Source organism: Mustela nigripes, chromosome 14, assembly GCF_022355385.1.
Source record: "Mustela nigripes isolate SB6536 chromosome 14, MUSNIG.SB6536, whole genome shotgun sequence".
In the NCBI taxonomy this organism is placed as follows: Eukaryota; Metazoa; Chordata; class Mammalia; order Carnivora; family Mustelidae; genus Mustela; species Mustela nigripes.
In genome coordinates, this window is record NC_081570.1 from 90,960,393 (window position 1) to 90,984,932 (window position 24,540).

A 24,540-nucleotide genomic window follows, 5' to 3' on the forward strand; every position below is an offset into this window, starting at 1 on the left:
TGGGCATCTTGGAATGATAGATATTTTTATAAGTAACAAAATGCTATAAATTTAAAAAAGAAAGGAGATTTCTTTTTTAGACCTTCCTAAGGTCTAAAAAGGTCTAAAATAGTTATTTTTTTCTTAAATGAAGTATAAAGACTAACAAAAAATTTACAAAGCAATAGTAAGAAAGAAACAAATAGTCCAGGAAAAAATGCTAGACAGAAGCTGGAGCTTAATCCAATATCTAGTGTCCTTATAATAAAAGGAAATTTGGGCTCAAATACACACAGGTTTGATGGCCCTTAAAGCAGGATGTAGAGATTGGAGTCAGTGCTGCCACAAACCAAGAAACACCTGGAGACACCTGAAACTGGAAGAGGCAAGAAAACATCCCACCCTAGAGACTTCAGAGGGAGCATGGCCTTGCCAACACTTGATTTCAGACTTCTCGCCTCCAGAACTGTGAGAAAATAAATTTCTGTTGGTTTAAGCCACCTGGTTTTCCTAGGAAAGTAACACATCAAGCAAATGAGATAAAAGCAAACAAATGGTCAACAATATTAAAAGTCAGCTTGAGCATCTTTTTATGAATTCTTGGCCATTGCTAATTTTGCCTCTATCATTGCTTCCATGTATCACATTCTCCACAGAGCAGCGAGAATGTTCTTCTTAAAATTTACCTTAGATATAAATCAGACTCCTGCTAAAAACCAACCCATATCTTTTATATCAGGATCCATTTGGTTACAAGTAACAACAAACCCAAACAGCAGAGGCTTAAAAAATACTGTTGGAAGCCAGAGGTGTGTAGGTCAGGAACTCAACAGGGTCAGGAAAAACCCAGCTGCTTTAAATCTGTGGATCTAGGAGCACCTGGGTGGCTCAGTGGTTGGGGCTCTGCTTCCAGCTCAGGTCACGATCTCAGGGTCCTGGGATCAAGCCCCACATCAGGCTCTCTGCTCACAGGGAGCCTGCTTCCCTCTCTCTCTGCCTGCCTCTCTGCCTACTTGTGATCTCTCTCTCTCTCTGTGTCAAATAAATAAATAAAATCTTTTAAAATAATAGTAGATCCACAGATTCTACTTCCCTATTCTCAGATTAATATGACAATATTTCCTTACCCTTCTCTATTTGTCCCGATACTCTATTTTCTGTAACTCAAAATTACCAAATTATAATCATCAAAATCCCTAGGTACTCAAACTCTTCTCAGAATGTTTCCTTCCCTTTGTTGTTTGGTCACTTGTTCTCCTAAGTATGGGCGGTGTTTCTCTCATGCTTCTCGTTTCTGAGCCCAGAGAGTGTCAAGTATCCTCTCAATGCACATTAATGCTTTGTGACAATTTTCCTCCTTTCTCCCTAAGCGCCTCTAGATTTGAACAGTCTGGCATTAAACTATGCCGCTAACTACCCCTCCATAGTGCAGTCACCCACAGATCCTCATTGTAACTCTCTGAAGATTTCACCGCCTAAATTATGGTCACTTTCTCTAATGCCACTCCTGTCATAATTCTTGGTAATTCATAATTTATCCATTGGCCGTGGGCACCTTTCTTATATCGTTTAATCCTTACTTCAAGTTTAAACATGCCAGTTACCAAATGTGAGTTTTGATTACTTCTGTCTCACCCCACATGCATGTTCACCACCGTCACAGTATTTTTCCCTCATGTTTCACAAATAAAATTCATACCCGAGTAAGACATTTTGCACTAGCGATTTCCTCTTCCTAGTGTTTTCACCTTCTTTCTTCATATGACTGGCTCCTTCTTCTTTTTTAAATCTTTGCTGAAATATCACTTTCTCAAATAACTATTTCCAGTCACCCAAAATAAGGTTGCCAACACTTCGATGACTGCCACATAACCCTGTTTTGATTTCCTGCATAGTTTTACTACTTTATAATGTGTTTGTTAGTTGATTTCTTTCTAGCTGTCTCACTCCAACCCAACACCATCCTAGAACTGGAATGAACATCCCTGAGAGTTGTAACCTTGTGGTATTATGTATAAGTCTATCCAGAGAACACAAACAGAAAATTTTTAACTATGTTACAAGTCCTGGATTAATATCTATTGAATACATGTATTGAAATAATAACATACAATGTCTTATGTAAGAGGTAGATGCAAATAAAAAATCAAAATCTATCATTAGCAAGTGTATAAGGAAATAGAATGTGACCACTTTTGGTGTTAGTACAAATCGATACGTCATGTATAAAAGATAACATTAAAAAAACACTTAAAATTATACTACATCAAAATTATGAACTTCTTTAATCAAAAAATATGATTAAGAGAATGTAAAATCACAGAGCAGGAAAGATATTTGTACCACATGTAATCACCAAAGATTTGTATCCTGGATATATTACAAAATCCAACAAAGTAGTTAATAAATAAATGGTTATGAAATTTTAACTGCTAGCCCAAATGAAATCCAATCTAGAGAGGTTAATAAAATCCAAAGTATCTATAAGCCACCTCAACTGGAATACAATTAGAAATTACAGAAAAAGTAGCCCATAATCACAAATAAATTTCAAGAAAAGCATGCAAACAGATGTCTCAGGTGTAGAAATAGCAGAAAAGGACTTTAAAAACAACTATAATAAATATGTTAAAGGATTTATAGCAAAAGATGGACAGCATGGGTGAACAAATAAGGAATCTCAGTAGAGACATGGAAATTATACTGTAAGAACATAGTGGCATATTAAAACTAAACATGCTCTATCGTGGGGGGACTTTGGCTATCTATTGTGATGAAGTAACAAGGACCAGACTTAACTTTCACTTTAAAGGAGTAAGATATCAGACAAAATATGTGAATTAAGGTTTTTTCAGACTTTCAATAATGGATATCACAAGACAGTGAGCACTGAAAGAAGAGAAGTAAATGAGATAAAACCATTCTCCCAGACGACTGGCCTTAGCATTTCCAGTCCATTACCCAGGGAAAGGGACCATAAACAGATCCTGGTGGTCTCTATGAACTGAGGAGACATTATTGAGAATTCAAGAGGGGAAAGACAACCAAACTATGCAGGGAAGAGTATTAGAGAGAGGGATACAATGCAGAAAGAAGTTGGGAAAACTGGAGAGTAATCCCCCACAAGTCCCCAACTGAGTACTTTATCACACAGCGGTGAAAAAAGAGTCACAGGAAAAGAACTGGAGAAAAAATCCCTAAGAGTAACACAAGAAAAGGTACAACACATGTCCCAACAGACACTTGCAAACCTCATGATACCTAGGTCTGAGGAGTACTCAGCAGAGCTTTGCTTCATGAATAGGACAAGACTATAGACTACTCTAATCCCGCTAACAAGGCTTAAAAGCAAGCCTTGAAAGGATCAATCTGTTCCAAAGTACACTACCTATATTTCAAAATAAAAAACTTGAGTATAAAATACAAAATATCCAGTATGCAAAAAGTTAAAATTCAAAATGTGTGGCAGCCAGTCAGAAATTATCAGACAGGCAAGTAAGCAGGAAAACATGATTCATAGTGAGAAGGTAAATTAATCAGTAGGAATGACAGTAATAATAGAGTTAAAAGTCAAGGATATTTTTAAATAACTTAAACTATATTTGATGTGTCAAGAAAGTAAAGCAAGTATGCAAGAAAGTAGAAGAAACAAGCAGAGAAAGACAACTATCATATGATCTCCCTGATATGAGGAAGTGGTGATGCAACATGGGGGCTTAAGTGGGTACGAGAAGAATAAATGAAAGAAGATGGAATTGGGAGGGAGACAAACCATAAGTGACTCTTAATCTCACAAAACAAACTGAGGATTGCTGGGGGGAGGGGGTTAGGGAGAAGGGGGTGGGATTATGGACATTGGGGAGGGTATGTGCTTTGGTGAGTGCTGTGAAGTGTGTAAACCTGGTGATTCACAGACCCGTACCCCCGGGGAGAAAAAAATATATGTATAAAAAAAAAAAAAAAAAAAAAAAATAAAAAAAAAAAAACAAAAAAAAAAAAAAAGAAGAAGAAACATGAATAAGTATAGTCACGAAAGTAAGTAGAGTCACGAAAGATATTTTCATAAAAATTGATCTTCAAGAAATGATATATACAATGTGTGATTAAAAATATACTGGATGTGGGGCCCCTGGAAGGCTCAGTCAGTTGAGCATGGGACTCTTGGTTTTGGGCCAGATCATGATCTCAGGTCCTGGGATCAAGCTCCATGTAGGCTCCATGTGTGAAGACTCTGCTTTGAATTCTCTCTCTCCACCCCTCCCCCTGCTTGCATATGCTCTCTATCTAAAATAAATCCTTCTAAAAGTATACCAGCTGTAATTAACAGCATATTAAATACTGTAGAAGAAAACAGTGGAGGACAGGAAAGTATAGCAATAGAATAAAAATTGAAACAGATAGAGAAAAAGGCCAAAAATAAATGAATAAAGCTTGGTTTAGAGTTTTGTTACATCAGTGAGATTTGCTACAACTTTAATGGGTCTGACACATGTGTAACTGGCATCCCAAAATGGGGGGAAGAGAACAACAACAAAAAGTTGAAGGCAACAATAGCTAAATCTCTCCAACTTGACAAAAACTATAAACTCACAAATTCAAGAAGTGTAATGAAGCCCAAACATGAGAAAACAACACCAAAGTAAATCACAATCAAATTGCTTTAAACTCATAACAATGAAAAAAAAATTAAAATCTACTAGACATATAGCATAAAAGGGAATAAAATTAAAAATAACATTAGATCCCTCCTAAGAGTAATTGCAAGCTAGAAGACAGTAGGAAAATCTTTATCAACAATAACAACTCTAGAATTCTGCACCCAGAAAAAATATATTGTAAAAAATTATACATATATATTTGTTGGCTTCCTTCTTTTTAGTTAAACATTTTTAATTTCTGTAAGCATACCTCAGAAAGAATAATTTTGAAAAGAGACTACTTTTTAACTTCATAGCATTCTCATCTATTTATTTTAGGTTATATGCACTGCTTTCATGGTAAAAACCCTAAATATTTAAAAAACCATAATTTCAGTGACTTTAGAATGGAATAAAATCCAGTTTTAAGATACCAGTGGTATGAATGGGATTATACTAAATATCAAAAGGAATTATGCATCATTTGAAGTCAAAACAGGTTCCAGGGAGTATTGCTGAAGACAGAAAATTTCAGATTTCATTAATCCAGAAAGTAAACCTCATACTTGTTTCAAGAAGTAGAAGAAAAAATGGAATTACTGCAGCATAGTTGAAATGCTGTCATACAGAGCTGCTAGCATAGGCAGGAGTTTATTCTCTATTCCTGAACTGTGACTGAGACTTTTGTAAGATTCGACAATGTGCAAATGGCTAAAGAAAGGGATTTGACTCCCTATGCCACATTTGCCAATGACAACACAATGGGTTCCAAAGCAACTATTTTCAATGACCGTTCAGAAAAATTTTAAACTGAAATTCGAAGGGAAAGAAGAAAATCCTCCACTTTTTTACCTATGCGCGAAGTAAACACTAAAGGGAAAAGAGTGGGGAAATAGAAAATCAGAGTAAAGAAGGCTTCCCCACTCTTAAGTGCTGGTTTGCAATTTTGGGAGCTTCCCAGGTGAAATGTGAAACCACCCCCCATACCCAGGGGGCAGGGAGATACTGACAAAAAAAGCAGGCCACTCTGGATTGGTAGGTGGCAAGTTTAATAGACAAGGAAATTAACATATGATGTCGGCCTTGGGAAGCCACAACATGAGTAGATCTCTGTACCCATCAGTCAAATCGTAAAAGTTTATATAGCGGTCTCAAATGGGTTGGTCGCATATAAAATCCAGAGGTTCTCAACACCACATCACTATCTTAAAGCTGTAACCTAGGAGCAGCTTCTGGGAAGGGGGAAATTTCAAGGACACATTCCAAGACCAGGGGAGGGGAGTGGTGAGAAGTTTCCCATTACCTCCATCGGGCTCAAAGGTCAAACTGTGGTTACATCCTTTCAATGACCTCCCCCAATATTAGGATAAAAAACAGAGATGATCTAAAGCAAAGCTGGAATTACTTGACTTAGTAAAAATACTTTTTCTCCCCCTTGCCTAAAGTTCCATGAGTAGAAAACACATCTGTCTTTATCGCCATAGCCTCATCGCCTAAGGACAATGCCTGTACACAGTGAGAACACAATTCTGAATCAAAAAATTGGGGCTTAATATATTAACACAAGTAGGCAAATATCATTTTATATATAATAGCGTAGTTTGGTGCTATGAACTGACAACTAACATATGCTAATAGAAAGAGGACTCTCAAGTAAATATGTTTATAGAAAGGGAAATGACAGTACTTAACAAGAAATTCATGTGTGTGTGTGTGTGTGTGTGTGTGTGTGTGTGTGTGTGACAAATCTAAAAATAAAAGCCTGGTGTTTGGAGGAGAGTGTTAAGATGATTTCTTAAAGAGAAGAAAGAGAGAAACTATACTTTCCTTATCTATACTACAAAAGAAGCAAAGAGGAAAGAATTTGCAAGTATTTATAAAAAAGAAAACACTTCTAAAAGAATCATTTAACTGAAAGCAGAATAAAGAATAGAAAAAGTTTTGTTGTATCTCTGACATGATCTATATTCATAAGAACAAGTTATACCAATTCTACACAAACCCTTCCAGAAAACAGAAGAGGAAGGAATACTTTCCAACTCATTTTGTGAGTTCCCAACTCACCAAGCTTGTATTAATATGAAAAATGGACAAGATATTACAAGAAACGAAGTTTACAGATCAATATACATCATAAACATAGATTTAAAATATTTAAATTATTAGCAGATTGAATCCATAGACTCTACCGTGATCAAATGTGCTTTATCCCAGGAATACAAATTTGGTTCAGCATTTGAAAATCAATTTAATTCACCATATTAACAGAGTAAAGAAGGAAAATCATATGACCATTTCAATAAATCCAGAAAAAACTTGATAAATTTCAGCATTCACTAATGATATGAAATAGATCTCAGTCATTTAAGAATTAAAGAGACTTTCTTAACATGATGAATAGCGTCTACCAAAAAACAACAGCAACAATACCCAAAACAAACAAAAACAACAAAAACCCTCGAGATAACATCACATTTAACAGTGAAATAAAGAATATTTCTTCCTAAGACCAGGAAAAAGTTAAAGATTTCTTTTCATCTCTCCTATCCAGCATTTTTTTTTTTTTAAGATTTTATTTATTTATTTGACAGGCAGAGATCACAAGTAGGCAGAGAGGCAGGCAGAAAGAGAGAGAGAGGGAAGCAGGCTCCCTGCTGAGCAGAGAGCCTGATGTGGGACTTGATCCCAGGACCCTGAGATCATGACCTGAGCTGAAGGCAGCAGCTTAACCCACTGAGCCACCCAGTCGCCCCTCTATCCAGCATTTTAAAATCGAGCACAAAATTCAGTCAGTTTACCAAAGAGAATGTCTGGATGACAGATATACACATGAAAAGATGCTCAATATCATTAGTCATTAGGAGAATGCAAATTAAACTCCTGATGAAATACCACTACACATATATTTAAGTGACTAACACAGAAATAAATCTGATTATCCCAAGGCCCGGTGAAGATGTGGAGTGGCTGGAACTCTCACCACATTAGTTTCTTATAAAGTGAAACCCATATTTACATGCAACCATATAGTTCCTACCGTCTGGTATTTAACTAAGGGGAAAAAAATATGTCCATACAAAAACGATTGCAGACATTTATAGTAGCTTTATCATAATCACCCTGAACTAGAATTATTCCAAATGTTCATCATCTGGTAACAGATCAGTAACTATGGTCCATACATAAAATGGAACTCTGCTCCCAGTAAAAAGGACTCAGCTACCACTACATGCCACAACTTGGATGAATCTCAAATACATTATATACTAAGGGAGAGAAAACAGACACAGAAGGCTACATACTGTATGATTCCATTTATGTGGCATTCTGGAAGAAGCAGAATCATAGGGACAGGAAACAGATCAGTTTGCCAGGAGCTAGGGGAAGGGAGAAGATCTTGATTAAAAAGGATCAAGACAGAACTTTAGGGGCTGAAGGTGATGGATACATCCTATATCTGAATTACTGTAGTGGATACAGAAGTATACACATTTGCCAAAATTCAAAGAGCTGTATGCCTAAAAAGGTGAAGTATATTGTATGGAAATTATACTAGTTATCTATTGTTCCCTAGCAAAATATCCCCAAACTTAGTAACTTACAACAATACACACACACTATCGCATGATTTCTATGGTCCGAAATCCAGGCTCAGTTTTGCTGGGCATGTGTGGCTTAGTCTCTCACAAGGCTGCAGTCAAGTGATGGGTTAGGGCTACAATCATTTTTGGATCCAATGGAGGTAGAATCCACTTCCAAGCCCTCTCAGGTGGGTGTTGGCAGAACTCGATTCCTCACTGCCTGTTGACCAGGGGTCCTCCTTAGCTCCTTGCCAAGTGGGTCTCTCCATAGGGTAGCTCACAGCACGACAGCTGGCTTCCCACAAAATGAATAGGCATGTGATCAAAAAAGGGCAGCCTAAGGCAGGAGGCATCGTGTTTTTTAACCTAACCTTGGAAATGGCAGCCCACCACTTTTGCTTCTTTCGTTTCATTAGAGGTGAGTCACCATACCCAGCCTACACACATGGGGAGGACGTTCGGTAAAGATGGGCATACCAGGCGACAGATCTTTGGGGGCTATTCTACAGCCTGCTCACTGCATAAATGATAGTCCAGGAAGCTTGACTTCTAAAAACAAGGAGGATTAGAAATAAGACGAAGAGAAAAGCATATAGTTAAGGGCAGCTAAGGCAAGGAGATAAAAGTAAACTAGAATGTGTTAACAACGTAAGCCTAAAATGCACTCTTACAAATCAAGAGTGGTATCTCTATCAGGAAAATAACCTAAGAATGGGGAGAATGCAAACAAACAAGATTTTGTTGATTAGACACAAATTGAGGCTTAAGAGCAAGACTTGAACTAAAGAATGAAGACAGTGGTCTCGGGACCCGGATTGACAAGAGATGTTGCCAGCTGTTAATCCTGAGCTCTCTGGAGGAAAACTTCAATCCAAAGAGCAAAGAAAAATACCAAAACCCAAAAAATCTTGTTACAAAATTATCGGTGAACAAATCCTAAATTGCCAAGCCCCAAATACAGTGGTTTTAAAGTTTACAATGGGGTCTCGATTCCCTCAGTTTGGGCATGCAGTAGGGACAGGAGCCAGGCAGATCATTACAGAGACCTGATTTGACAGCAATGCATGGGAAGAAACCCTGAAAGACTTTAGAAAACCACAGTTTAATATTGACCAATAGTGAAATTAATTTGCTTGAAAGGCCCATTCAATATTAGGCTGCTTTCTAAAGCTCCCATGTCCATTTGATCAAGGGACATTCTTGTCTACCTTCATGGTAAGATCATACAAGAATTAAGTGACTTGGCATATATTTTCTCCATCAGTGAGATTAATCTTTAATATTTAAATGATATTATACAAATTTAAAAAGGGAACTGAAATCTGAAATGTTAAGACGAGTAAAGAGATTTTAACAGACCATGTAGCATAAAAGTGTATTTTTATCTATCAACATATTGTATTCATTAGACTTAATATATGTGTTATAATAATAATATAAATTTTATTTATATAAAAATATAAAAATGTTGAGTATTCTGCCCCATTGCCCAAAAAAAAAAAAAAAAAAAATACCAAAAACAAAAACAAAACAAAAAGCAGATTCTTCCCTAAGGTTGTGGATAATCTTCAGAGAGAAGTAAGAATTCTGGTTCATGTCATTTTGCAGATTGGGAAAAGCTAAAGACTTCAGTGGAAAGCAATTATAGTAGCAATGCTGTTCTGCTGAGCCCACTCCTTTTTTTTTTTTTTTTTTTTTTTAAAGATTTTTTTTTTTTTCGTGAGAGAGAGCATGAACGAGGAGAAGGTCAGAGAGAGAAGCAGGTTCCCCGTGGAGCTGGGAGCCCGATGCGGGACTCGATCCCGGGACTCCAGGATCATGACCTGAGCCAAAGGCAGTCGTCCAACCAACTGAGCCACCCAGGCGTCCCAAGCCCACTCCTTTAAAGGCTGGAATGTGCATATAAAGTTGAAAAAGAAGTTTGTGATTTATTCCTCACATATGTAATGTAGGTATTTGGCAAGAATAACTATTATCAGGTTTCCCTTTGTGTGAGTGTGTTTAAATATGCCATTAATTTGGATGCCTTCTAATGGGTTACCAGAAGAATTTAATTTTCATGCATAGCTTCAATGAGAAATAGACCCATTTGGCTCTGAAATGCTTTTGAGTCACTCCTATTACCTTTTTGTAAGAATATGAAATCTGAAGAATTAGAATTGTTTGCCACCCTTAGCAGAAAGTCTGCTACGTTGTAGGTATTCAATGTTTATTTCAAAACTGGGTGCTAGCCTACTTACTTACTTACTTTTTTTATTCTCTGTGATGATATAAATTCTTGTTAGTATATATGATTTTGTCTCAAGGGCTACTATGTTAGATTTCCCCCCCAAAAGTCCCAGAAAGCAAATAATTTTCTCACGTAATTATCCACAAAATGCATAATTATCTATAAAGTCAACCCTGCCTTCTCATACAATCTGGAGACGCCTAGAGGGGTGAGAGAAACAATTATAGTGATTTTTCTGAAGACACAAAAGCTCCATTAAAAAAATGCTGAGCAAATATACTTGGAGTCAGTTACCATAAAGCAGAGCTTACACTTAGAAAAATTAAAGATGAAATTCAATCAAATTATAAATTAGAGCCCAGAAACTATAGCTAGAAGAAGATTGAGATAATTGACTAAGTGTTTTAGTTCAGAACACTAATGATAAAAGAATTTGAAACATTTGATAACTATGAAAGCTATGTAAAGCTATTGATAATGTATCAATTAAAAGAGGAAGCATTTATTTTCAGCCAAAGTTTTATACGTATGATCACATAGGTATGCATTTTACAACTGCCACATAGAACCTATACCCAAACAGGACCGCTGAATCACTAGTTACCAGTACAGAGTGATTTGCACACAGAATTTCATTTATTTGCCTCAACAATCCCCTGAACAAAACATTACCATCACAATTTTACATTCCGGGAAACTGAAGCATACAGGGGTGAGAGGGTATCTCCAAGATGATTCAGCTGGTAAACAGCAGAGCAAAGATTAAAATCATGTCTGTTTCACTCTAGGTCCCATTCTCTTTTTATTTAGTATCTCTATCATTAATACCACTACCCAATTTACCCAATTTGATTATTTATATCCATATTTATTGGAAAGTGGAATTTCTTGGTCTGATTTAATTTCTACAAAATTATACCAAACACTTAGTTATAAACATAACCAAAGATTTAGATAAAATGATGCTCACTATGATATTGCTTAAAAAGTAAAACAGTAATAAACAACAGAAAAATAGCTCCCTAAAACTAATACAGGCAAGCAGTTAAAATATTATAAAATAAAAGATTACCCTCAAATATTGAGGACATGGAAAGTTCTTACCCAGTATGCAATCTTAAGTGATTACAGCACTAAGAATTTCACAAACTAGTAACACAGTAAACATAACTTTGATGTCTTTTTCCGTATACACTGCATTTATGAAATTTTACTCAACATCTGATTTTTTTTCAACGTTGCTGTCTGATTCTAAAGTTTATCTGGTTCCAATTCAATTAGAAAATATTTACTTCCTCTTTCCTGAAAGATGATTTCAGAAACAGAAGAAATGTAAATATAAAAGCAATTCATGGTTTCAAAACAAAACCAAGAAGGGGCCACCCACTGAGCAACACTGAGGAAGAATCTGAAAACATAAAGGGGACTGCACTGGATTAATGACAGAAACTAAAAACACAAAGCATGCAATTCCATCACACGTAATAGGATAGCTGCTGAATCACATACACTTGCCGATCCAGAACCTGGACCCAGGGTCTGGGTTTATCATTGCTGGAGGGGGTGAGTAAGCCAAGGAGTAGCAGGGGAGGTTGTTCATTCAAGACAAGTCTTCCGTGGGCCTGGCTCTGATGTCTGTTCTCAGTGAACACGCTACAATTAACTCTTGAAATAAGGCAAACCTGTTCCTTGATAGAGTTGAGCACAGACTGCAGCCACAGAGAAAATGAAGGGAGTTCCTCTGGTCACTCCAGCTGGGAGTATTTATACCGTGGAATTTGTGAAAGCTGCAAAACTTGTGCTTTTTCCCTCCAGGGAGTCAGCTGTCAAACATTTACTAAAATACCCCGTACTGCTGCAAGGGAGCCTGGAAAAATGTTCTTTTCCTTTTCCTTTTTTTAATCTTTCCCTTTCTCTCCTTTCCTTTCTTCCTTTCTTCCCCACTCCCTCCTTCTTTCCTTTTTTTCTTTCTCTCTCTCTCTCTCTCTTTTTTTTTTAAGCTAAGCACATTACTATTCCATAGTCTGTTGGCAAAGAGGAGAAGGATTAAGTGGTAGAACTAGCAGCAACTAATACACGGAATGATGTGACTTTTCTCAGAAATTAGAAACCTGATTACTAAAATAATTTCAAATCTCTACATAAAGAATGAGTTGAAGAAAAAAATCATATTTAAGATGGAATTTGTAATCTGGAAGATATATTTTTCCCACAATATAAGACAGAATAAAAAGTAATGTAGAACTATAAAGAAGATTTATTTTTATTTTTAAATAAAGAAGCTTTAAAAGACAGGAGGGTAGATTGGAATGATCCAGTATGTATCGAATAGAAATTTCACAAGCAATTCAAGTATCCTACAAATGGAGAATAGAAACAATGGAAGAGAAAACCTTAAATACTTAATATAGAAAATTTTCCTTAGAGACAAGTCTAGGATAGTCTTCATGTAATCTGGGAACCAAAAAATAAAAAGAAATTCAAATTATATTCGGGATAAAAAAATAAGTTACTTACATTAGATCGAAAAGCAGATGGTAAATACTGAACATTTGTTAAAAGAGTGGAACATGTCCATGCTTTTAACTATCGATGGAAGTGCAAACCGGGGGCAATTTGACAGTTTCTACAAAACTGTTAAAAGTGCATATCCCTTAGAGTGATCAGTTGATTATCCTGGTATCTATCCTCCATTGATATTGGCACCAATGTGCAAGAACATATGCTGAACCATGTATGGTAGCGAAAACCAGGGTCAGCCTAGAGCTTTACCACTTAAGAATCGTTAAATGCATTTTCATATTTTTAAATATGGGAAACTATATAAACAATTAAAAGAATACATCATATTCTACTACCTATATTGTTAAGTGAGGAGCCTGTTGCAGAACGATGGATAGAATTTGTGTATCAGAGGAAGTGCAGAGGATACAAAGAAATTGTTAATAGCAATTAATCTAAGAATGAGTGAAAGATAAGAACTTCTACTCCTTATTTTGTACTTTTGTTTTGTATTTCATTTTCTCACAAGGAGCAAGCCCTTCTCTTACAATTTTTTGAAAGTTATACTAGAAAACATTCATGAATAGACTTATGCAAACATAAGAACAGTCCCAACATAGGGGAAAATATTATAAGGAAGACCCTCTACCCTTATGAATTATAATTTTCATATTTAGACAGAAATCATGATGTTTAATTAATGTGACTATATAAGAAGTAAAACAAAATTTCTAAAACAGCTCCCCTATTAAAAAAAGAAAAAGAAAAAATATAAAACGTATGGAAGACAAATAAAACACACTAAGATAAAAGACAAAAAGAAATTGAAGGGACAAAAACATGTAACATGTACAATAAAGTATCAGTTATATTTACATATAGTATTTTAAGACACAAATTCAGAGAAAAAGAGTCTAAAATTCTATAGCTAAGAAAGCAAAGGTATGAAAAGGCTGGGATTTGACTCGGACAGCATCAGTGTGGGCACACAGCTGACTACCCTGCTTCCTACAGAGAACTGGCAAATACTAGGTGGGGGTTAGGACACAGGCGAGGGGCAGGACGTAAGAAACCCTCTTGGGTGGATGGATGTTTAAGTCAGTACAGAATTTTTGCACATGAATCCGTAAAATGATTTAAATGCCTTCAAAATGTGCATGTCCTTTCACCTGGTAATCTCATTTGCAGAAATTGACTCTAAAATAATCAGATAAGTAGTCAAAACACTCTTACAATAAGGACATCTGTGAACCTATGAATGCCACTTAATTATCGGACAATAATGGATTGATTAAAATAATTATGATGTATGGATACAGATTTAGATCAATGAAACAAGATGGGATTGGGAGGGAGACAAACCATAAGTGACTCTTAATCTCACAAAACAAACTGAGGGTTGCTGGGGGAAGGGGGGTTGGGAGAAGGGGGGGGTGGTGTTATGGACATTGGGGAGGGTATGTGCTATGGTGAGTGCTGTGAAGTGTGTAAACCTGGCGATTCACAGACCTGTACCCCTGGGGATAAAAATATATGTTTATAAAAAATAAAAAATTAAAAAAAAATAGAGAGAGAGAGCCACATAGAAGCATAGAAATTTAACTTTTGATATATTTTAAGAGATGAGAATACAGTTTATTTCATATGCTCCAGTTTGTGAAAGAACGTAGATGTACATAGAAATGTATCAGGAAATATACTGAATTCAGCCCAGAAGATGTATGAAACATCTCGTCCAGAAGGGCAGTCTCGTGTAGCAATTACAAGCACCCAGAGAGCCTGAGTGAATCCTGAGTCCACCACTTCTAGCTGCGTGAACTTGGGCAAGTTATGTATGCTCCCTTAGTGGAAGATAGTGCTGTGAGGAAAATGCACAGGGGTAAGGAGAATAGAGAGTCATGGGTGGGAACTGGTATTTTAGTGAGAGAGCATTCTGGCGGGCTTTTCTAAGTGCTCAAGAAGAAAACTGTAAGAAGTGAGGGAGTAGAGATCTAGCAACTGAAATATCTAGGGAACAGAACTGCAAGCAGGGGGAATTGCAAATGCAAAACTTGAGGATGGGGAGCCCATGAAATATTCTGGGAGGAGCCGGAAGCTCAGTATAGCAGAGAGAATTACACCCAACTGTTCCTAGAGGCATTCATGGAAGCCAGTTTTCTCTTCTGACTTGTTTAGATTTTTGCATTTAGCATAAAATACTTTTATAATGGGAAACAACAAAAGTATTTCCATTTGGAGAAAAGAGAATAACAAGTTACTTCCTTTTTGATGACTCTCTCCAATGAAAATTATCAGTGTTCAGTTTCCTAAAAATACACACTCGTACTTTCTAAGCAGAATTCAAAGCTATCTTCTTATGTGAGCTCTCTTGAGAGGGCCTTGCAAAGGATTCTATGATGATGGTTCTGTCTGGGACAGCGCTGTTTTAATCCTTAACTTTTTACCCTGCCTCTCCCCTCTAACCATGTTTGAGTAGAAATCATTTTTAACTTTAAATGACTTTTTCTTTTTTAAATTGGCATTTCCCTATGTGCCAAAAATAATGAGCATATATTTTAAAAGTAGAAAATGAATTTGATAAAATATTTTGCTTGGCTAGAAATGTTTTCAGTAGTTCATTAACTGCAAAATAATTCCCTACTGAATGCCAGAGATCCCTGCAAGATGTTGCCTAGGGCTCAATAATATGTCTTCACCTTTTAATCACACTGACAGAGGGGAAATGGAAAGCCAGGGCCCTGCTGTTCAACATGCAGTCTTTATTTTGATAGAGAGGACCTGAAGCGTGAATAATACAAAGTATCAGATAATTCAAAAAGCATTTATGGTTTTTTTTTTGGGGGGGTGAGTAGAGCTTTACCATAGGGGTATTTCCAAAAATCTTAGAGTTCACTCCCATTCAAAGAATGAAGCCGTGTTCTGGAAATCTGATGCAAGTCGGCACTCCCTCTTATTTCTGTCGTGTCTTTCTGCCTGATCTTCAAGCTGGTGATTGACAGCATCCCTTCCTTCCCAGACTACATATTCATGATGTTCAAGAACCATGGATGAAAAAAAAAAAATTACAGCTTTCTTTGGCTCTATCTTGGCAGCCACATTAGGTCACAACGCTACCCCCACGGCAAGGACAGCACACATTGTTTCGTGAACTGTCTTACCAGTCTCTGACTTCGCAGCGGCACCGCCGGCAGGCTGAGGGTGGAGAAATAGGGCCATGCTTACATTTTTATCTTGAACAACTAGCACAGTGCTTGGCAGGCAATAAATGTCTAGTATTTGTTTGTTGAAACAAATAATTGTTTCAGATAACAGATAACTCTGAACCACAGTGACTTCATCCTTCCTATTGTAATGAAAGAGAAATTTGCAATTTTATTTCAATAGCAATTTTCTTCCTACTCTGTTTCTGATTTTCCAACAGGCCAGGTAAGAAGGTCAGCAAGGATCCAGTATACCCGCGGAAATGCGTTTCTTTTATTAGTGAGCACCACTCCAGCCTGAATTTGTATTTTTGGTTTCACATCCTTAATGTAGAAAAATGTGATTTTTTAAAGATGAAGCCAAAAGTAATGATAGTGAAAAATCATTAATTATTCTGAACTAATAAGGGTTTTGGTCAGAGTTTGGCTTTGACACTATTATGTAAATCTGAAATATTAGGGGGTTTTTGTTTTACTTGAGAAAAAAAAAAATGTAGAGGAAAGTACCAAAGATTTAGCAGGATTAAGTGAATTATTCACTCTGTATGCCCTTTCTATCCTCAAACCCACACCCACTTCTGTGGTGATGAATAATGCTCCTAGGAAAGCAACAAAAATCAGAGAGGGAAATACTTAAAGCAAGTTATCATCACTGCCATTAACAATATGTCTTGTGGAGCATTGTGGGAAATAGACTTCTCGCCATTTCCTTCTCTCTTTCTGCTTAGAGTCCACTCAACCCCTTCAGTGTGGCCTTTGGGTGCACTCTGATGGCAACATTCCGAGTCCCCTCCGTGTATTTATTTTTACCCCTTGAAATAAAAAAGTTAAGGCAGAGGTAAAGACAATTGTCAACAGCTTTAGCTACATTATCGAGATGTTTTTTGTTCTTCCAATACATCTGCAAACACGGGCCACTAGACCCTACTAGTATGCTCTTTCTCTTCTCATGGTGCAATACTTTCCTGCCTTTCTTTAATGGCTCTTTGTTTTTTTAGCAAATGTCTCAGTGATTTTTGAATCTCATTGCAGTGATTGAAAGACGGTATAGTCCCTGTTCTCTCATCAGGAATTTCTAATCTGTGTATGAACAAAAAACCTCACCTGCATGCTTGCGGAAGTCACAAGCCTGTTCACCCTTCTGGTCTTAGACACACTGCTGTGTGCAGCAGCTCTGGAACTCTTTTTTGCAACACTGCATTCCTATATCAGGCAGGGTGCATTCTGACGTCTGATAAAACAGCAGCTGAAGCTTTTGGTTTTTTTTTAGACCTAGAACCTCATTCATCACCTGCTAGCAATTTAAAGTTTTAAAATGATACTATATTATCATCTTTAGGAATGTTCTATTTATGACACATTGCTTTCCCCTTCACTGTAGCTTTGTGGGTGGGTGCGTCACAGTAGGAGCTGAGGCAGAAGAGAAAGTTCATTAAATAATCATTTCATACTTTATAATATATGCTCCTAATAAATGCATTGAAAGATTTAAAATATTCCAGGGAGGATATATTCATAGAGGCCATTTGAAATATGATTTGAGCAATTATAAAAATATATTTATCAAACGCAGACAACCGATCATTGTATTTCAAGGGAAACTACTTTCTATAAACTTTGACTTCACTCCGTGCTCAGTGTTATAGCCAAAGTTCTAACATTTCATTTCTACTGCAGACTTAACCACCATTTATTTTGCCTCTACTATAGTCTGCGTAAAATATACATATATATCTATTTTATATATATTTAAATACATGTATATATTTAAACCTGCATTTAAATATATGTATATATTTATTAAAAATATATATCAAGTTTATGGCAAACAGGTGAAAATAAAACTGAAAAATGTATTCAATAATGAAATAGTTAAATGTAACAAATTATTACATTGGGATGCTTTTCGAATTGGTTAATTAGCATCACATAATAACAATTAATTTACTTTCAAACACTTATGTCTAGTTTCTCTTTCCTGTCTCACCAAGAAAGTTAATATGCATGTCAAAGAATGTTTGATAAGGTAGTATGTTAAATATTTCTTAGTGTTATTAGCAAAAACCTGATATTTAAAGCCAGCAGACCCTAGATCTAGCACAAAGATAAAAGTCTCCCTAATATTGTTGTTTTTGCTTTGGAAGGAATCTCTCATGTGGTCTCTTACATAACACATATGAGACAGCCAGTACCCATTGCTTTGGAGAAAGCTTTTAACAGGTTTTTTGTGCTTTTGTTTTTAACAGAGATTGCTTCACTGCAAATTTTTTTGGTATGTAGAATTCAATTTTCTGGGCATAATGTAAGACAATTAGCACAAGGCATGGAGACTTAACTGTGAAGAAAATAATTAAGATATTAACTGCTTCCTTTTTTAGAAAGAGGAGCCCAGACAGATGATCTTACCCAGTTCTAAATTCACCAGGTAACTCAACAGGTAAAAAATGGCTGTGTGAGTGGTGTGTGTGTATGTGCTTGCATGTGTGTGCACACGTGTGTGTGTGTCTGTGCATGTGAACTGAGACAGCTGTGGCATGATACAAGGCATAGAGGTTCACCAAGCGTCTTGAGCAGCCATATCGAGTAGTGTCCCATCTTGGTGGCCTGCCAGCCTCAAGGGAATGTGTGTGGGTTACAGCTGTCCCGCCTGGCAAGACCATCCAGGATAGCCCCACAGCTCAGCATCAATGGCAGCCCCTGAGGAATTAAATAAAAAGCATTTCTTCGGATTGTGCGAATTTCATTGGCTTCACCAGGGCCTCCGTCTCATTTCACAGCATGAGCAGTATGGCAACACGCTTTGGAGCAGCTACTATCTGGTGGTGATTACGGATTCTTCAAGCTCTAAACTGGCACATCTATGAGCTGGCTTTAGGAAAAAAATGAGAGCAAATAGACCATGGGGAGCACAGTTTCTTTAAGCCAAGACAAGCACTGGTGAGAGATGCAGATGTAAGCTATCAGCAACCAAAGATCCTGGAAGCTGTAGGAGTGAGTGTCTCTGTACTGGACAGGGGATCCAGGCAGACCAGCACGACACCCACTATAATCCTCCTCCTATGCTCCTGCTTTGCTCACTCCCTTCTAATGTAAAGATCAGTGGGGGCACTAGTCTGTCTTGTTCATTAAGGAAATCTACCAGAAGAGAGTTAGTTGAATCAACTTCATTTCCTGCCTTGGCAGCTAGAGTTGAACCTGTCTTATTTCCAGTAGTGGTGCCATGATGATACTTTGGATCCAGTGGTCAGGGTGGACTCAGATGCATGCCTAAGAGTTCTGTAAATGCCTTGTCATTCCCTTTTGTCCAGTATAAGCTTCCCTGAGCAAGTCACCATAATTTCCTTTAGGGAATGTCTGGGGGAATCATCATCGCACGTACATACTGGGGTATATCAAGATCTTTCCTCATGATGACTCATATTCCCCCATCACTGTGTTCCAGATCTGAGAACTAAACAAAGAAAATAAACTTTTTTTTTTAAAGATTTTTATTTATTTATTTGACAGACAGAGATCACAAGTAAGCAGAGAGGCAGGCAGAGAGAGAGGAAGGGAAGCAGGCTCCCTGCTGAGAAGAGAGCCCAATGCGGGGCTCAATCCCAGGACCCTGGGATCATGACCTGAGCCGAAGGCAGAGGCTTTAACCCACTGAGCCTCCCAGGCACCCCAGAACATAAACTTTTATTAGAATGATTGCTTTCTGCCTCCTGGTTCTACATTCTAATTCATTTTTTAAATTTAAATTCAATTAGCCAACCTATAGTGCATCATTAGTTTCAGATGTAGAGTTCAATAATTCATCAGTTGCATAATACCCAGTACTTACCACATCACGTGCCTAATTCATTTTGATTGTACAAATTAGGCAACACTCTTAGTATCTGTCCATACATCTTGTCTCTATGAAAACTGGGTCTATGAATCATCTTCCTAGTGCTGTGTAGACTAAGGCCCCGGGCTGACATTCCAGTCTTGCCATGTGTTATGGTAGTTGTACCTATATTGTTTCCGGTAGTTGATGCTGCCTTCTCTTATTTTGGGCTCCCATGATACCCACCGCTACTATGGAACCCAGTTCTGTAACAGCGTCTCTTAACCTTAGCCCTGGGCTACCACTGAGCTTCTCAAAGATACCAGTATCATTCTAATCAGCATATTCTCCAGCATGTTGGTAAACGGCATGCCCTTCAGGGTCCCTATGGATCATGGTCAGCTGGTGTGTTTTCTGGGCTCAGAGAGTTTATTTAGAATTTCTCTTACCATTTTGATCCCTTCCTCTACTATCTGACATGTGCATTTCTACTTATTATAATATAGGCCATTGCTTTCCCTAGGTTACAAAAGCCCTCCTCACAGCATGATAGGACTAGAGGTCTTGTGTAGGGCTTTAAATTCTTACCTTGGGACAGTATTGCCGTATCAGTAAACTTTCCCTTATCAGTCTTAATACCCCGCCCCCTTTGATCCAACAATGTTGAGATCCGGATCCGTATGTTCTGTCACAGCTGTTGCCTGTACATGTTGCTGGATGTTGCAGTGCCATCGGCATCTAGCCCTTTTCTTCCGTTAGCAGCCTCAGAGCAACGCTTATGTTATCTGGTGAAACAGAAGTCTCTGTATCATCCTCAAGCAAGGGAGTTTGCTAGACTTTGTCAGGGAGGAGTTTTCCATTTCCAAAAGCCTGGAGAAGTGTTCTGGGTTCCAAGGTCCTATAAGCATTATATCAGATATCTCCATCTGAGTTTCAGGGTCCTATTCCTCCACAGCCAGAGCCCAGACTTTGCAGGAAATGTCCTACGCTTAGAATTCTAGAGTTCTGCTCCCTTTCTGATCAAGTCTTGGGTCTCATCCTCATCTTCTGCCCTTTGGCTGTCAGAAAGGAGAGACTTCACATACGCTGCCAAGGAAACCATATAACGGTAAAATTTAACTTCAATTGCTTTAATTTGCTTATCAATTTCCTTATTAATCACTCTCAGCCTATTTTTATCTGACACATCAATATTACCCAGAAACAGCCGTTTGATCTGATGATCTTTAGAATTATTAATTTCCTTCTAGCTCTCAGATACTTGAGATATTGCAAACATTAAGGATTTCCTTTCTCCCAGGTTCACCACCTGTAAAATTCTTCACAGTGACACCCCTACAGCATGCTAGGAGCTGTATTCCCTGCCAGTTGGCCCACAGATGCTAAACCCCATTTTAGAGCCTGCTTTCTAGGTCACTTCCAGTACTAAGTCTTCTAGGTTAAGTTTACTATCTATAAAAACTGAGAAGGAGATATGTATGCAAGCGACGGCGAAGAGCAAAGGGCATTTGGGAACCACACCTGGGAAGAAGTGAAGAGAGCAGGACTGGTGGAAGGAAAAGTCCAAGTTCAATGTTGTTGGAGCAGAGGCCTCAGACCCTCAGACAAGACCACAGAGAGCTCAGGAGTTGAGATAATACTTCAGAGTTTTCCCAAATTGAGGCACAGAGGCCAGGCCTTCTGTTGGAAGGATTCAGTTGGATTCTGTTGGATTTAAGGTTACTTCAAAGGAAGAGGTGTGCCCTTAACTGAGGGCGACTGAAGGGGTAACCATGAGCAGCCTGTCAATCTGAGATCTCAGTACCTCCACCCGGGAGGGAGTGTTTCTAGGTGAAGCTCCGAAGCACGTGTTACACAAGATTCTTTGAACCATCAAAGTTAAAGAGAAAGAGAAAGCAAATATCCAGATAAAATTCTAGAGAAAATATTACATTGCAGATTTTCTGAACAAAGGAAGGAGAACAAGAAAGAGAGGAAGAGGTAACATCTTTCTATACCTGTTCTCCCAAGACATTGTGCCTTACACATCATATATATGCTGAATACATAAATGAGTGAAAAATGAGGCTACCTTTTCCATTCTATAAAAATATTGCATGCATATATCATTCAGATTATAAACATCGTCAAGGAATTCTGCTCGCTCATACTTATTATGTGTGAAGATAGACTCTCTGATTGGTTCCTTGTAACCCTTGCTGAAGACTATCTCATAGCAACAGCTAATCTGTATAGGCATATTCAACACTTGGCAGGAATTTACCTTCCTTAACCAATGCCATAGACAATTAGGCTTTACTTCTTTTGAAAACAAAAGTGAGACAAATGAAATATATTTAGTAAACTCATCATTTTATAGCTTTCATTGGTCTGTACTTAGTAATGTCAATTGTGTCTTAAAATCAGTAATTAAATACATGCCTTGAAATAATTAAATATTCAACCCATCATCATAATTTGTATTAATAATATTTATTCACTTTTCTAATCAGGGGGCTGTAATTTTTTTCTTAATTTTCTTAATATTCATTTCAGATTGGACTTTTTTTTCTGTTTTCAGGTATATTAAAACTTTGAAGCATGATAAATATTTAAGAAGTAAATTTAGATTTTCTAATTATCTTTAGGAGCATTCTAAGTTTGAGTTATCATTCCACATAGTTTCAGGGTTTTTCTTTTCCGAAGGTTTAATGGTGCTGCCATAATAAATCATAGTCTCTAATTAAAAGGAGTTATGTAACTCTAAATGTAAAATACCAATCAACAAACTATTTCAAGTAGTCTTAAATGTAAAGGCTTCCAAAGCATTTTCACATCCTCTGCAATAAAAAGAGTAGTTTGATGAGAAATGTCATTTATATATTAGCAAAATATTACAGGTTTATTCAGCAAACCTTTTTGAACCGCTATTATCTGGTCAAAGCCTTGTGCTAGATGCTGTGGAACAAAGCAGTGAATAAGATCTCTTCATGAATGCTGTCACATTAAATTAAGAGATGATGACAATGATGTATCATAACACAAAATAAAATCGGTAAAAAAAAATTTGTAGAAACAAAGAGAAATGATCAAACTATTCTAATCCTAGGGATGAGGGAAAATTGTATATTACCCCCGTCATAATGTTTATCTGATTACTTTTTCCTTCTCCATCTTTCTCAGGAAAGGTGGGATTGTATGTTCATCTCTGTAATTCCTGTGAATTACAGGCCTCTGAGCTAACAGATGATCCTCGAGCCTTTAGGTGAGTTAATATGTAAATTATCTACACTTTGAAAGATGCATATCTGTTCTGTAGAGAACTTTCCAAAATGAGAGGAAGGTGTCAGCTTGTTCACACAACTCAGTTGGTGTAGTGCTTAATGTTCACCTTGAGAAATGAAACGCAGATGTTCCTGAAGTATTAAGTGGATGGCATATTGTAGGATGCCTGAGATGGTATACACAAGAACTTGACATCTCCTTGTTTTGTAGGTAAAGCATTGAGTATTTCTTCATAATATTGCATAATCTGAGAGTTTACCAGGATATTGGGTTACTTAGATCACCCATTTGGATTCCCATTACTAACCTTTCTAACTCAATCTTAGAAGAAGAGATAAATGAGCCAAAGGAAACCAAAGACATGGACCGGTTTTGCTCTAATTAAAATAAGCTAGTTCCAGAAACAAGGGTTTGAGGAAACTGGGATATATATATATATTTAAGCTGTATATTTATTAAATTTCTGCCACGTTTCAGGTTAATTAATATTCCTTCAATATTTCTGATTTAAAGAAACAACCTTACTGAAGGGTTTGTGGACAAAGATATTTGTGGACAAAAATGTTAACCGAGTAACTTTGGAAATGAGAAGACTAAAGGTAAAAGTAATTGAGTAAAGGGATTTCCCACTGGCACATGGGGGAGCAATTTTGAAAGCCCTATATATGGCTACATGGAACTGTTAAAGTAAATGAACAGCAGGCTTCTCACTCTTAGAGTGGAAAGAAAAGCAAGAGGAAGACGTTAGAATGACCCATGTAGTAGACTAGAGTTATAGATGCTAATGAACTCATGTTTGGTTTAATATACATAGAGGTGTATATATTTGCAAATACATGCATATACATGGGTTAGCATACATACAACAATCTAGTTAGCATGTCAAATTAGAGGGCCTAGAAACAATAACCTAGGGGTAATGAACCCACCTATTGTGTAGATATTGATTTCTCACACCATTCTCCAGTAAAAGGAACTAGAGTTTTTTGAGGAAGGGTTGATTTGAGGAATGAAGCAAGACATATACAAGATGAACCTAGAGCATCTTGTAGAGCCAGAAAATAAATGCTCAATAAAGAAAAAAATTATAGGGCCCAAGAGCCAACTAAACCAGCTCCTAAGGATTAAAGCTGGAACAATCTGAGCAAGAAAATTTATAAAGTATGGACTTGAGTTAACAAGAATAATAATGATGGCATTTCAATGTCAATTTATTAATTGTGACAAAATATACCACACTTAGTCCAAGTTGTTAGTAAAAAGGGAAACTGAGTATAGGGTCCATAAGAACACTTTTAGTTAGTTTTGTTTTTGCAATACTTCTGTAAATCTAAAA